Source organism: Littorina saxatilis, linkage group LG11 (genome assembly GCF_037325665.1).
Source record: "Littorina saxatilis isolate snail1 linkage group LG11, US_GU_Lsax_2.0, whole genome shotgun sequence".
Lineage (NCBI taxonomy): Eukaryota > Metazoa > Mollusca > Gastropoda > Littorinimorpha > Littorinidae > Littorina > Littorina saxatilis.
Genome location: NC_090255.1, coordinates 31,102,954 through 31,117,834, shown reverse-complemented (window position 1 = coordinate 31,117,834; position 14,881 = coordinate 31,102,954).

Sequence of the window (14,881 nt, the reverse complement as noted above, 5' to 3'; positions counted from 1 at the left end):
TTCGAGCGGGGAACGTGGCACAAACACAACGGTTGTATGCTGTGTGTCGGCCAATGGCAACTACGTACCACCCATGGGGATATTCAAACGGAAGCGTATGCCCCCAGAACTAGCGGATGGAGCGCCACTTGGTTCCATTGTCACAAGCAATGAGAGTGGGTGGATGGACACTGACACCTTTTGCGACAGACTTGAACATTTCATCTGACATGTAAAGCCGACAGTGGATGAGAAAGTTCTACTCATTCTTGATGGCCACAAGAGCCACACCTGTAACATCAGAGCAATCAATCAAGCCAAGGAAAACGGCGTGATCCTGTTGTCGTTACCACCACACACAACACACAAAATGCAGCCCATGGACCGCTCACTCTTCAAACCCCTGCAAACCTACTACGACCAGGCCATTGAGAGTTGGCTGCGTAACCACCCAGGACGACGTGTCACCCCATGTCAGGTGTGCACGTTGTTCAATGAGGCATATCTGAAAGCTGCCAAGATGAGCACAGCCATCAGTGGGTTCAGATCCTGCGGCATATGGCCATGTTCCAGAGAGGTGTTTGACAGCAGCGAGTTTTATGCGTCAGCCGATGGGTCGCCCAGGGTATTTGCAATTCCAAGTTCACAGGGTCTTTCACCGTCTCACCCACCACAGCCTCTAAGTACAGGCTGCTAGATCGCCGCCACTTCAATCACTGGCTACAGAATCAGAGGTGTCTCCACCACAATCAGTTTCTGAATACAGTGGTACCTGTGATGAAAGGACACCCTTGGGACCAGCCAAAAGTGTCCCTACATTGCAGGTGTCCTTTCATGACAGGTATACTTTGGTAGAAATAATATAAAAAGGGACAAGAGAAGATGTCCTTTTAAGGGAGGTGTCCTCTCACGGGAGGGTCCACACATTGCAGGTACTGCTGTACTCAACATCGCTGCCGTCGCCACTGCCAGCACGACCACCGGTTGCAAGAACCACATTATTGCAACCATCAGCAGTGGATGCGGAGCAATCATAATCGCAGCCATCCAGATCACCTGTTTCTGAATACATGTTTTCAGAATCAACGCAGCCCTTGGTATCACCACGACCAGATGTTGCAACCTCATCACCATCGGCTTCAGAACAACAACCATGGTCACCTCGGGGAACTACTGACGGACCATCACGACCATCAGGGACGGATGCTTCATCAGGTGTATTCTTCTCCTATAGGCCCATTGCAGAAACTCAAGTTAACAACAGCATTTCTACTCGGCGCGCGCGGTATGAGAATCACGGGTCGTAACTCTCTGGAATTGGTCATCCGCCGCCATGTTGGATGCCTTGCACGATCTCTGACAGTGCTTGAGCGTTGGGTGGCGACTCGACAAAAGTGAAAATGACACGTTGTGTGGCCAAAAACTGCAGTCAGCAGGCACACTTTAGGATCCCTAAAGTTGTTTACCATCAGGGTGACAACTGGAAGGAAGTTACTGAGCGGAGAAGACCGGAGAAGACGTGATTATAACTGGTTATTTTTTGCTGTGTGCAGTGCGCTAATCATCGGTTGTGCCTTTAGAGTGAACACTGTGATAGGATGCTTTGAAAATTATACTTTGCAGTAGTTACCTGAGCTGCATTGTACCTCATTTGCCTGTCTTGAGAGCTTTATCTTGTGAATTTTGATGCACTGTCTGCATGGTAATTTCAGTGAGATAAAGAATAAATAAATGAATATAATAATGTATTCTTGCTTTACTTTTTATGTTGTGCTGTTGTGTTAAAAAGGCAGATCCCCTTTGGACTCATGCATGCACAGTTTTCTTCATTTTGTCTGCATACACAGTGAAATACGCAAAAAGAACAAGAGTGCAATGAAGAAAACTAACAAAGACGGCATCCAATATGGCGGCGCGAAGAGAGTATGAGCGGAGTTGTGCCCCTTAGGGTAGTAAAGCTAGCCGATCCATTTGATAACGTCACGCCGAGTAAGAAGAATGAATTGGACCTATACAATTGTTGTTATAATCGTTTACAGGCTGACAGGGTGTGCCGAGAGAGAGAGAGAGAAAGAGAGAGAGAGAGAGAGAGAGAGAGAGAGAGAGAGAGAGAGAGAGAGAGAGAGAGAGAGAGAGAGATTGATTCTGAGTTCGTGTGCGTTGTCAGCTGACCTACGCTGGCTTGCCATGTCTCGCGAAGGGCTTAACTATTTTGATTTTTGAGTCACTTGAGAAAAAGTGACTCTATGTAATCGGTCAGTGTTAGTCTGTCCGGCCGGCCGGCCGGCCGTCCGTAGACACCACCTTAACGTTGGACTTTTCTCGGAAACTATCAAAGCGATCGGGCTCATATTTTGTTTAGTCGTGACCTCCAATGACCTCTACACTTTAACGATGGTTTCGTTGACCTTTGACCTTTTTCAAGGTCACAGGTCAGCGTCAAAGGAAAAATTAGACATTTTATATCTTTGACAAAGTTCATCGGATGTGATTGCAACTTTGTAGGATTATTCTTTACATCAAAGTATTTACATCTGTAGCCTTTTACGAACGTTATCAGAAAAACAAGGGAGATAACTAGCCTTTTCTGTTCGGCAACACACAACTTAACGTTGGGCTTTTCTCGGAAACTATAAAAGTGACCGGGCTCAAATTTTATGTGAACGTGACTCATTGTGTTGTGAATAGCAATTTCTTCCTGTCCATCTGATGCCTCATATAATATTCAGAACTGCGAAAGTGACTCGATCGAGCGTTTGCTCTTCTTGTTTAACTGCCGCGTTCGCCTATAAGAAGTGTTCTATTCTATATTTATTTCTGCTTGTCTGCCATGGAGTTGTCCAGGAATGACAGCAAATTGATGTTAACAATGCTGAATCCACTTCCTTTTTACCCGATTATTACCCCCTCCCCCTCAACACCCCCCCCCCCCCCCCCCCCCCCCGACCAGTCCACGGCAGTAAATATAAACTTTATCTCGCATCAATCTCTCGGCGCCGCTCAGTGCAGGATGTGCCTGGTTTCCTAACCTGCACCGGTGTCATGTTTTGTTTGGTTTACATGGGATAGGTTTACCGTGTGGCCACTGTTTACCAAAGTGATAATCACTCAGAGCAGCTTTGCATTATGCGTTCGGGATTACAACGCAACTCATCGTGCAAACTCGATTCCCAGGTTGTGTTAACCTCACCACCTCCCACCCCCCATATTATTTTTTCTTTAATAATTAGCAGTGACAATCTGACAATTTTTTGATTCACATTAAATCATCAAGGCACGGTACCATTAATATCTTCCTCCTGGCCCCCCGTTCCCCCCCCCCCCCCCTCCGCCCACCCGTCGTTTCTTTAACACTTTTTGCCGAATTTAACTTCGAAAGTAATGAACATAAATTGTCCGTGTTGACTTTTTTCATTTGTTTCACGATATGTATCTGTTTTGTTCCTGTTGACGATGTATTTATGTGTCGATAAAATAGTTTTACAGTTTGATGATTTTTTCGCAAGGGCATTTGCTCATTTATCAGCATACACAATTTCGACATTAGAGATGAGGTTTAAAGTTGTTGTTGTTTCTACTTCACACATACGAACTATTGATTCTTTTGTCGTAAAATAAAGTTGAATTTCACTGCACTATGAGGCGATCTCTCGCCCTGTCAATTTTGATGAGTCCGCTTCGTTTCTGTTCTTCGTGACTGTTCTGTTGTATTTTGATTCTTCTTCTCCCAACTATGGGTTAAATAGCCGGGCAGGACAGGCTCGTCAACCCTGGAAGGCAGCTGTCCTAGGAGAAGATCACTCCAAAATTAAAACGAGGGCAGAGGAGGCTCACTATCCCTGCAAGGAAACTCCTCTAGGAGAAGGACCATTCCAAATTTAAACCCACGTAGTCCCCCGAAGACGGAAGACATCGGCCATTAGGCGGGGAGCAGACCGGATGTCTACGCTTACTACGACAAATGATTGTGTCTAGGTCGATTCTTCTTGTTGAACTGAATGAAATTGTTCAGGTTTACGTTTGAATAAACTTTAAAGTGACATACTTGGTTGAAGCGTGTTATTTTGAATGTTTGTGGAGTATTTAAAAGTGGTCCATATTAGGAGCCTCACAGGTCCATATTAGGAGCCCATTCTCCTAATATGGACCACTAGCAACTTTTTCTTTGTTTAATTTTTGCTGAGTTTCTAGCACAGCTTGCTAGGTGGAATTCAACTTGAGGGTACCCTAGACAAAGAACAACCACCATGCAAAATATTATACTTGTTGGTGATAAAACAAGCTAGTTATTAGCTATAATAAAAAGGTGGTCCATATTGGGGGCCCTTCCCCTATGATATACCTAATTGATTCAGGTCTCTAAATTCTTATTGTAAAATTGTGAGTTTTATTCAAAACAAATTTAATTGGTGTTTTAAACTCAATAATGGGGCATGCTGTGATGAGCAGAAGAATGTGTGTTTACGAGCAGAAAAAGCCCATCAAAGTCAAGAATCGTGTTTTTCTTTTTCTATTTTTACCGTGTAGCTTCCTACAGACACTAAGCAACAGTGTGGTACCACTTACAGTGCAATATCTTGTACTTTGTTTTTGACGTCTGTGCAACACTTCATTGACCCATGATCTGAGCTGTTCACATATAGATATGATATGTTTGGATTAAAAACACGCTCAGAAAGTTAAAACGAAGAGAGGTACAGAAAAGCGTGCTATGCAGCACAGCGAAACCACTACCGCGCTGAACAGGCTCGTCAGTTTCACTCCGTTTTGCACAAGCGGCGGACTACGGTCATTGTGAAAAAATGCAGTGCGTTCAGTTTCATTCTGTGAGTTCCACAGCTTGACTAAATGTAGTAATTTCGCCTTACGCGACTAGTCTTGTTTGATATGTGATTGTAGGGACCCTGCTTGACATTTGTGTCATTTTTGTTGTTGAAATCTAATAGATGCTCCAGGAAATATCTTCATGCGAATTGAGAAATTGATCTAATTTTAGCCAACAAAAACGTTACAATAATTCAAATAGAAACACATCATTACAACACACGTAAACCAGGGATTAATACCAATTCCAAAGTAGGTCCTGTGGCTGCAACTGATCGGGCAGAAACCCCATTCCACTACCCAACAACCCTCGTTTATCTGAATCTTGGCATGTCATCATTTTCAAAGTTTTAAAAATTTGTAGCAGAAAATCTGTCCGATTGATTTCTCTCATTTTTGTCATACCTGTTTCATCACACTCGGAAAATATCACACGCAAAATATTAGCGAAATCTATTTTTTGGGTCAATCGGTGTCCGATCTCTCTCATCTGGCAAGCGTTCTAGTTTTCAACAAAAATCAAGTTGTATTGTTTGCTTCTGCGTTGTTATTTACGTTCTTGAATTTACTTACATCCTGCCGATTTAATTGTGTGTGGGTTTTTCTTTCTTTAGTAGGTTCCTTTGTATTTGTGGCGTGCTTCAATCGTGCTTCTCGTCTGACTGATGAAAAAATTTATAATTTATATTTGAATAAATCTGACTGGCACACTATACTCTTTATTGAGTTATTATAAAGTAGTGTTGACTACCTCGCCCCTAAAAAAAAGATAAAGCCAGGGAGGTGTCCCCAAGTCGCCGCACCGCCCCTCCCCCCCCCCCCAACCCTCCATCTACCCCAGCTCCGCTACCCCTGCATGCACTTGTGTACATTTATCAAGTTCACATTTTGTCAGCCAACACACACAATGCTTCACAACTACTGTAATACCAACAATTACGGGCTCACCTATTCCAGCCATAATCTTCCTCGTTCTGTTATGATGATTACCATAATTATTTACATGGTCCCAGATATAGGCCTACACAGATTTTAATGTCACCAACGTAACAAAAACAAAGTCGGAAATATTCCCATCATTCCAATGCAAACATTTTCCTCACCTGACAAAATGTCGTACGTGCAGTTAGCCGTAAATGTGAACCAACTGTCGCGCCGTGTGATACTCCAGGTTCTGTGTCAGTGTATGTCTCTCTCTCTCTCTCTGCGTTTCTGTTCCTCTCTCATTACCCAGAAACAAGTATCGCTAGATTGATGTTATTCACTGGACAAAAATGAAGGGGTTGGGCCAGTGGGCAGAGAATTGATTGGTCCAGTTGCTTGGGGTGCATGGTGGGGCGGTAGTGGAGGGGGGTGGGTGGTAGACGGGTGGTATGGGGATGTAGAGAAAGGGGACGGGGACAGTTTGACAGCAGGGATGGTTCTGATTGACATGCAACTGGGTGTGTGTGTGTGCGCGCGTGTGTGGTGTGTGTGCATGCGTGCGTGCCGCAAGCGTGTAACACCATTGGCAGCCAATGCCATTGCTGACCTGTGTCATTTCTGTCGTCATGCATGCCTAAATCGTGCTTCACACTAAAACATACTCTATAGTCTCTGGTAGTACTACGATACAGTTAGTGCAATTAGAGTGATGACTACATCACACAGTTATCTCTCGTTACTGATCGTATTGTCCCTTTGTGATCTGACGCTTGGGTGATTGCTTCGTATGCGTGTTTTGAGGATGGCGGAGAGATGCATTGTATGTGGTATCATTACTCTCATGCAGTGTCGTTAAAAATTAATGGGTTGTTTCATCGTTGCTTCAGTTGCTGGGTGGCCGAGTGGTAACGACTGGGTGGCCGAGTGGTAACGCACTGGGTGGCCGAGTGGTAACGACTGGGTGGCCGAGTGGTGACGACTGGGTGGCCGAGTGGTAACGACTGGGTGGCCGAGTGGTGACGACTGGGTGGCCGAGTGGTGACGACTGGGTGGCCGAGTGGTGACGCACTGGGTGGCCGAGTGGTAACGACTGGGTGGCCGAGTGGTAACGCACTGGGTGGCCGAGTGGTATTAACGCACTGGGTGGCCGAGTGGAAACGCACTGGGTGGCCGAGTGGTAACGCACTGAGTGGCCGAGTGGTAACGACTGGGTGGCCGAGTGGTAACGCACTGGGTGGCCGAGTGGTATTAACGCACTGGGTGGCCGAGTGGTAACGGACTGGGTGGCCGAGTGGTAACGCACTGGGTGGCCGAGTGGTAACGACTGGGTGGCCGAGTGGTAACGACTGGGTGGCCGAGTGGTAACGACTGGGTGGCCGAGTGGTAACGACTGGGTGGCCGAGTGGTAACGACTGGGTGGCTGAGTGGTAACGACTGGGTGGCCGAGTGGTAATGACTGGGTGGCCGAGTGGTAACGCACTTGCCGCCCGCGGCTCGGAAGCGAGAGGTTGCGAGTTCGACCCTGGGTCAGGGCGTTAGCAATTTTCTCCCCCCTTTCCTAACCTAGATGGTGGGTTCAAGTGCTAGTCTTTCGGATGAGACGAAAAACCGAGGTCCCTTCGTGTACACTACATTGGGGTGTGCACGTTAAAGATCCCACGATTGACAAAAGGGTCTTTCCTGGCAAAATTGTATAGGCATAGATAAAAATGTCCACCAAAATACCCGTGTGACTTGGAATAATAGGCCGTGAAAAGTAGGATATGCGCCGAAATGGCTGCGATCTGCTGGCCGATGTGAAGTGCGTGATGTATTGCGTAAAAAAAATTCCATCTCACACAGCATAAATAAATCGCATAAAAAATTAAAAAATAAAAAATAAATAAATCCCTGCGCTTAGAACTGTACCCACGGAATACGCGCGATATAAGCCTCATATTGATTGATTGATTGATTGATTGATTGAGTTGCATCGGGATTTGTGTGGTGTGATTTGATGGATTGCACAACACCTGACTGACACACAAACAGGATTTGGAATTGCGTATTTCTGTCGGTCTATTTCGAATTTTATGAAGCTCGCTAATGCGCAAACCAAAGGGTTCGCCTCATACAGTTGTGAAACAGACACACACACACACACACACACACACACACACACACACACACATGTACCCGCGCGGGCAAACACGCACACACACACACACACATACATAAACACACACACGCACAAACGCAGTGCACCCGCACACACCGACACACTGACATACACACACACACACGCACACAGCAAAAAAACACACACACACACCGTCCAGCTGACCAGCACTGACGAACACACACACACACACACACACACACACACACACACACACAGTGAACACACTCATGCACCGGCCGCGCGCGCGCACACACACACACACACTCTGTGTGCATACACACACACACTCTGTGTGCATACACACGTACACACACACACACACACTATGTGCATACACACGCACACACACTCTGTGTCAGTGCATACACACACACACACTCTGTGGGCATACACACACACACACACTCTGTGGGCATACACACACACACTCTGTGGGCACACACACACACACACACACACTCTGTGGGCATACACACACACACACACACACACACACACTCTCTGTGGGCATACACACACACACACACACTCTGTGGGCATACACCCACACACACTCTGTGGGCATACACACACACACAGAGAAAAACCTGATCAGTTCCGATAAAAGAACGACGCGCTCGGTAAACAATCAAGTTATATTCGCCAAAGTTACCCTCCATAGATACCGCAGTGTGTGTGTGTGTGCGGTGTGTGTGTGTGTGTGTGTGCGTGCGTGTGTGCCAGTGTGTGTGTGCGTGTCACGACTGAGTGTGTTTGTGTGTGTGTGTTGTAATGTCTTGGGGTTGTTATGCGGACAAAACCAACGGACACAAGAAGGGTGAGGTGCAACGGTTTATTCGGTGACCACATGGCAGGCACTCTGTACGGAAGTATCAGACGGTGCGCATGACTGATCCAAACATTAAACCCCGATAGTATATAGGTACCGTAGATACAATAATCTGGTCAAAGGGAGACAACAGCATGCTAGTCATTATATATGTGTGTGTGTGTGTGTGTGTGTGTGTGTGTGCGTGTGTGTGTGTGTGCGTGTGTGTGTGTGTGCGCGCGTGCGCGTTTGTGTTTGAGTGCGTTTACGTGCGCGCGCGCGTACGCCGTCGTATGTGTGTGTGTGTGTGTGTGTGAGTGCTTGTCAGTTGGGTGTGAACATTCGCGCACGACGAACTGAATTCCAGCTTGTGGATTAACTTGCTGTGGGGTACTGTGTCAAATGCCTTGCTGAAGTCTAGGATCAGGATGATGGTGTCAGTTTGGCATCACGTGATGACAGAATGTCCTGCATGATGGTGAGCAGTATGATTTCACATGAGTGACCTGCTATGAACCCATGGTTTCTATGAACCCATGGTTTCTGCTGCTGATGATACTGATAAGTGATTATGGAGTGATTATGGACAGACAATGTGCTATGAGCCCTTACATGCTACTGGCGTCAGGGAGACTGACCTGCACTTCTTTTCTAATTAAAAAAAAATAATTGAATGGTCTCATTGGATGTTAAGACTGCCTCATTTTTCTCCGGAACACACATGTATGCATACTTCACCAGAGTTTTGGGAGCGAGAACTTGAAAAGAAAACCACTTCTGTGGGGCGGAAACTGTCTCTTTTACTGACATACTGTTTGGCCTTTCTTTGGAGACCGTCAGCGATTATTTTAACGATACATTCTTTTCCGTGTGAGCTATCAGGTCCACAATAATTCAGATCTGTCAAAGCGTTTCCATGGGGATACGACTGAGCATCCTTCCACTTGGGCACATACCAAACATCAGCAGCGTGACCGCCTCTAATCGTGAAGAGTAGGAATGTTTTGCCAAATTAATTTTGAATCTCAAACAGAATGAGGCAGAGCGATGTTAAGATATCAAATAACCAAAGGGAAGTAATCGCTCTTAATGCATACGACATGTGTAATCGGCAATGCGCGATGACGTAGGTGTTCCCATGCACGCGTGATGCGTCGGCCATCTTGGTAAGCAGCACTGCCAGATTTCCGCTTCCTTCAGTCTTTGGCACCGTGTCTTGATCGAAAAAGGATAAGCCGGCGAAAGGCCAAAGAAAAACTGAAATACATCGAGAAATTGGAACCTGGAGAAAAGTCAGTGTGTGGTGTTTGTGTCGCAAGCCTGAAAGTGGTGACATGGTTGCTTGTGACAGTGAAAATTGCAAAGTTCAGTGGTACCACACGGCATGTGTTGGACTTGATCATTTGCCAGGGAAAGATGATGCTTGGTTTTGTCCGGCTTGCCTTGACATGTCACTTTAGCTTAGTGTAGCTGTCTGGGGGTTTTCTGTCAGTGTCATGCTGTTTGAGGTTATAAGACTGAGTGACTGCATATTTTGAAGTATGTATTTGCCTGACTGTGCAAGTCTTGCACACTTACTTGTTGTTTCATTTGTGTGCCAAATCTGAATTCACACACACACACACACACATTACAAATATTTGGTTGACTTCATAAACAAACGTGTTCTGTTTTTATTTTTTATTTTTGTACTGTGAGTACATGCACAGAAAAGTACAACATTGGAAAAAGAATGTGCAGCTGTCTACTAGTACTAGACTCATAGAATGTACATGCATGTGTATGTTATAATGATAATATGACACAAAATAAATCTTTCTTCAGTCCCATACACATGACTTGAGCTGTTCATACATATGTGCCTGTTTTAGTGTTTGTTGGTGTGACTGTTACTTAATGTAAGCCATTTAAACTCTGAAAATAACAGAACAAATCACCATGTCACTGCACATACAAGTCAGAGCACAACAAGAAAGTTGTAAACACAATTCTGATACAATGGGATGATTCCAGAATGCTATACACACACATCTTCAGAGTCAAACACAATCACACCACACTTGGACACATGTTGGTCAGGGCACAGCAAACAACCACTATTCTCAGTGTCACAGCCTTGACATGCTCCCCCTCAGTCGCGAGTTTTCACCTTAGGAATTCGAAAAAAACGCAGACTTTCGTTTTTCTTTTGTCCTTTCCAGTTGTGACTCGCGTTTGTGCAGTTAACAACACAACAAGACGCTCCAGGAGCCATGATGACAGCCAAAGAACTTCCCAAACGCTAACTGAACCGGTACTAGCACTTGTAGCAGCCGAAGCACGCAATATCCTGCTTACCAAGATGGCCGCCGCTTAGAAAACCAGTGGCTGTGACGTCACGATCGCATTGCCGTAAGCGAGAGTTGTACGGAACCTTTTCTCCTGGCACCTGAGAGAATAACAAGCATTGAAATGAACAAGCGACTTTCATCCTCATGACAAATTAATTTTGCAATTTGACACCGTGCTGTACTGTTGTCAGTGTACAAAAGCCATTCAACAAACACATTCTCTTACTACGCTGCACAACCAACGTTGCATAGCCGTCGAATCAGTTTTGGTAAAATTAACGTTTGTGTTAGGCCAAAAAAAAAATTCGGTCGGTAGGTCGGGTTTTTATATTTAGTCAAGTTTTGACTAAATATTTTAACATCGAGGGGGAATCGAAACGAGGGTCGTGGTGTATGTGCGTGCGTGCGTGTGTGCGTGCGTGTGTGTGTGTGTGTGTGTAGAGCGATTCAGACTAAACTACTGGACCGATCTTTATGAAATTTGACATGAGAGTTCCTGGGTATGAAATCCCCGAACGTTTTTTTCATTTTTTTGATAAATGTCTTTGATGACGTCATATCCGGCTTTTCGTGAAAGTTGAGGCGGCACTGTCACGCCCTCATTTTTCAACCAAATTGGTTCAAATTTTGGTCAAGTAATCTTCGACGAAGCCCGGGGTTCGGTATTGCATTTCAGCTTGGTGGCTTAAAAATTAATTAATGACTTTGGTCATTAAAAATCGGAAAATTGTAAAAAAAAATAAAAATTTATAAAACGATCCAAATTTACGTTTATCTTATTCTCCATCATTTGCTGATTCCAAAAACATATAAATATGTTATATTCGGATTAAAAACAAGCTCTGAAAATTAAATATATAAAAATTATTATCAAATTTTTTTTTTCGAAATCAATTTAAAAACACTTTCATCTTATTCCTTGTCGGTTCCTGATTCCAAAAATATATAGATATGATATGTTTGGATTAAAAACACGCTCAGAAAGTTAAAACGAAGAGAGGTACAGAAAAGCGTGCTATCCTTCTTAGCGCAACGAATACCCCGCTCTTCTTGTCAATTCCACGGGCACTGCCTTTGCCACGGGCGGTGGAGTGACGATGCTACGAGTATACGGTCTTGCTGCGTTGCGTTGCGTTCAGTTTCATTCTGTGAGTTCGACAGCTACTTGACTAAATATTGTATTTTCGCCTTACGCGACTTGTTTTTTTTTTTTTTCAATTTTTTTTTTTTTTTTTTTTGGGCGGTTCTCCCCTCTCTATGATGTTTCACAGTTCATTTCTTCTCATCAATCCCTGTTTTTGCCTGTTGAAAAACGTTAATGATACTAAAACTCGCTGGATAGGTACTGATAATTTGTAGATCGAACTGCCTGCACTTGTAATCATAACAAGTCGTTTTAGACCCCTTTGAAGTTACGGAATGAACTCCGATGAACTGTACGAATGCATTTCGTTTACATGGGTCAAAGAAGGAATTATCCGTGTGAGTGGACAAGGGAGACGACTCTTTCCGGTGTAAATGATGTCCCATGGTTGACAACGTACGCCATTTTCGGTGCATTTTCGTCCATTGAACAACCAAATTAATTAATTATGCTTAAGTTTGGAGCTCAATCCGTCAATTAATTTCATGACAAATGTTGTTTGGCTTGCTTTCATGGACTTGTATCAAAAATAAGTAAAGAATGTCACTGGATTCTGAGCTATGAATTTAACACGCTAAAGTTCAAGATTACCCTATTTTGGGTATAGCTATGTTCATCTGTATCAATTTCGTGCTTCAATACGTCATCATTATGTCATAAGAAGCAATCAAAACAAGCAAGTGGTGTACGTTTTGTTCCGCGCTGGGTCCCCTACATTTTTGTCTGCGTTCCGCGCTGGACTTGCTTTTGTTCCGCGCTGGGCCCTAGGAAATGACAGAAAGCATTTTTCTATTTCTTTACTAGGGAAAAAAGAATGTTTCCCAATCAGATCATAGTATTTCTGCCATAAAAAAGTGTAAACATCCCTCCTCCACACACACACACACATACACGCACACACACACACACACACACACACACACACACACACACACACACACACACACACAGGCACACCCTACCCATTACACTTTCATAAAAACCAAACGGAAAGAATAATTTATTGTTGAATTTTTGTTTTACTCTGCTGGCTAAAATTGCCCGAACAAACGGAATAGAACCAAGTTAAGAATCACGACATCTTAGTACACAAGGTCAGATCGTGCATTTCCTGGCATGACGTGACAGCTGTGCTCTAAACTTGAACTGTGCCGAACATTTGGTACAAGAATACCCCAGATTAAAGTGCACGCGCTTTTCATGATCATGCAGGCTCTTTCTGCTGCTGTAGGTCTTGGAACAATGTTCACAAGCGGTCCAAGCATCTATAGCTGTGCACCTGTGCCTCTTGGGGTTGACATTACGCTTGTCAGCAAATTTCTTGTTGCACTGAAAACAATTAGAGTATGGCTTGGTTTGTAGGTGGACAGAGTTTGTATGTGCGTGCAAATTACTCGCTTCTCTGAAGCGCTTGTGGCAGATTTGTCACTCAACACTACAATTGTCTTCATGGTGCAGTCTTGTATGTCTTGTTAAAGCTCTGGTGTTACTGTAGCTCTTTCCACAATGCGGACAAAGATGGCCAGTACGTTCCGGTTGTGACCGCTTTGGGGTTGACGTCAGTGGCAGACCAGCACTTGTGCATGAGGCAACCTCTACTTCACTGCTGATATCCAGAAAGCTATCCAGGGTAACAGCTGACACCTCCATCTGTTGAGAAAATCCCCCAAAACGCGTTAAATTTGGCTACAAGAAATGCGAATCTCATCTAAGAAGTGGTCCCAGCGCGGAACACTTTCAGTTGATATGATGTCCCAGCTCGGAACACATGGGTGTCCAGCGCGGAACGAAACTCGACTGACATGGGTTTTGGTTTTACTTCTCTTGCCTCAACGCCTTAAAGCAGGTTCGGGAAAATGCATCAGTATAGCAGCAAGCAACTATAGAACAAACTTATGATACAGAAAAGTCATAACATGATACCGTTGCTTATCATTTCTTCATTTTTATTAGTTTGTGAGCTCAAAAAGCGACATCCCGCAAGTATTTCAAGCCGATGCGGGTCACATACTAAACCTAGTCAGATAAAAAAAACAACAACAACCCAGCAATAGAGAGACAAATCACTTAGGTTAGTGCAAAAACCATCCGTTTTCGGATGTGAGTTTTCTAGAAGACATAGTTTGTACTTTAGTGCAGACACTTACGTTTGTGTGACACCAAGCCCGGCTGAAAACGGAGGAACAACGAGCCCGGCTGAAATAAGGCGGAACACAGTCCCCGATGTGGCATTAAGAGGAATTGTTCAGGCAGTTTTCAGTTCGTGACACCGGGCTGGGGCGGACACGGGGCAACTTTATGTGCAGACTCAGAGACGGTATCCATGTAGATATAAAAGTATATCAACCCACCCAAACCATCCCCTCCTGATCCCCCAACCCCCTCCCCATCAGTCCCCACCCCCTGTCCTACATCCGTACCGTGCCTCGGGCCATGCGGCAGTCGTTAGCAAAACATGGAACAGCGCAATAATAAACTGTGGTGTTTACATTCAGTCGTATGACTGTGTGTTTTTCAGTAGACTGGAATTGGAAGGGACCCCAGGGTGTATGAGTGTCTGTCTGTCTCACCGTCTGTGTATGTGTGTGTGAACCGATATTTCAATAAAACTACTAAACAGATGAAACTTAGTGGGTAAATTCTTCTGATGATATCCTCTAGACAAGTGTTTGAAAATGTCATATGTGCAGGTCTGCCGCAGAAGTTGTGGC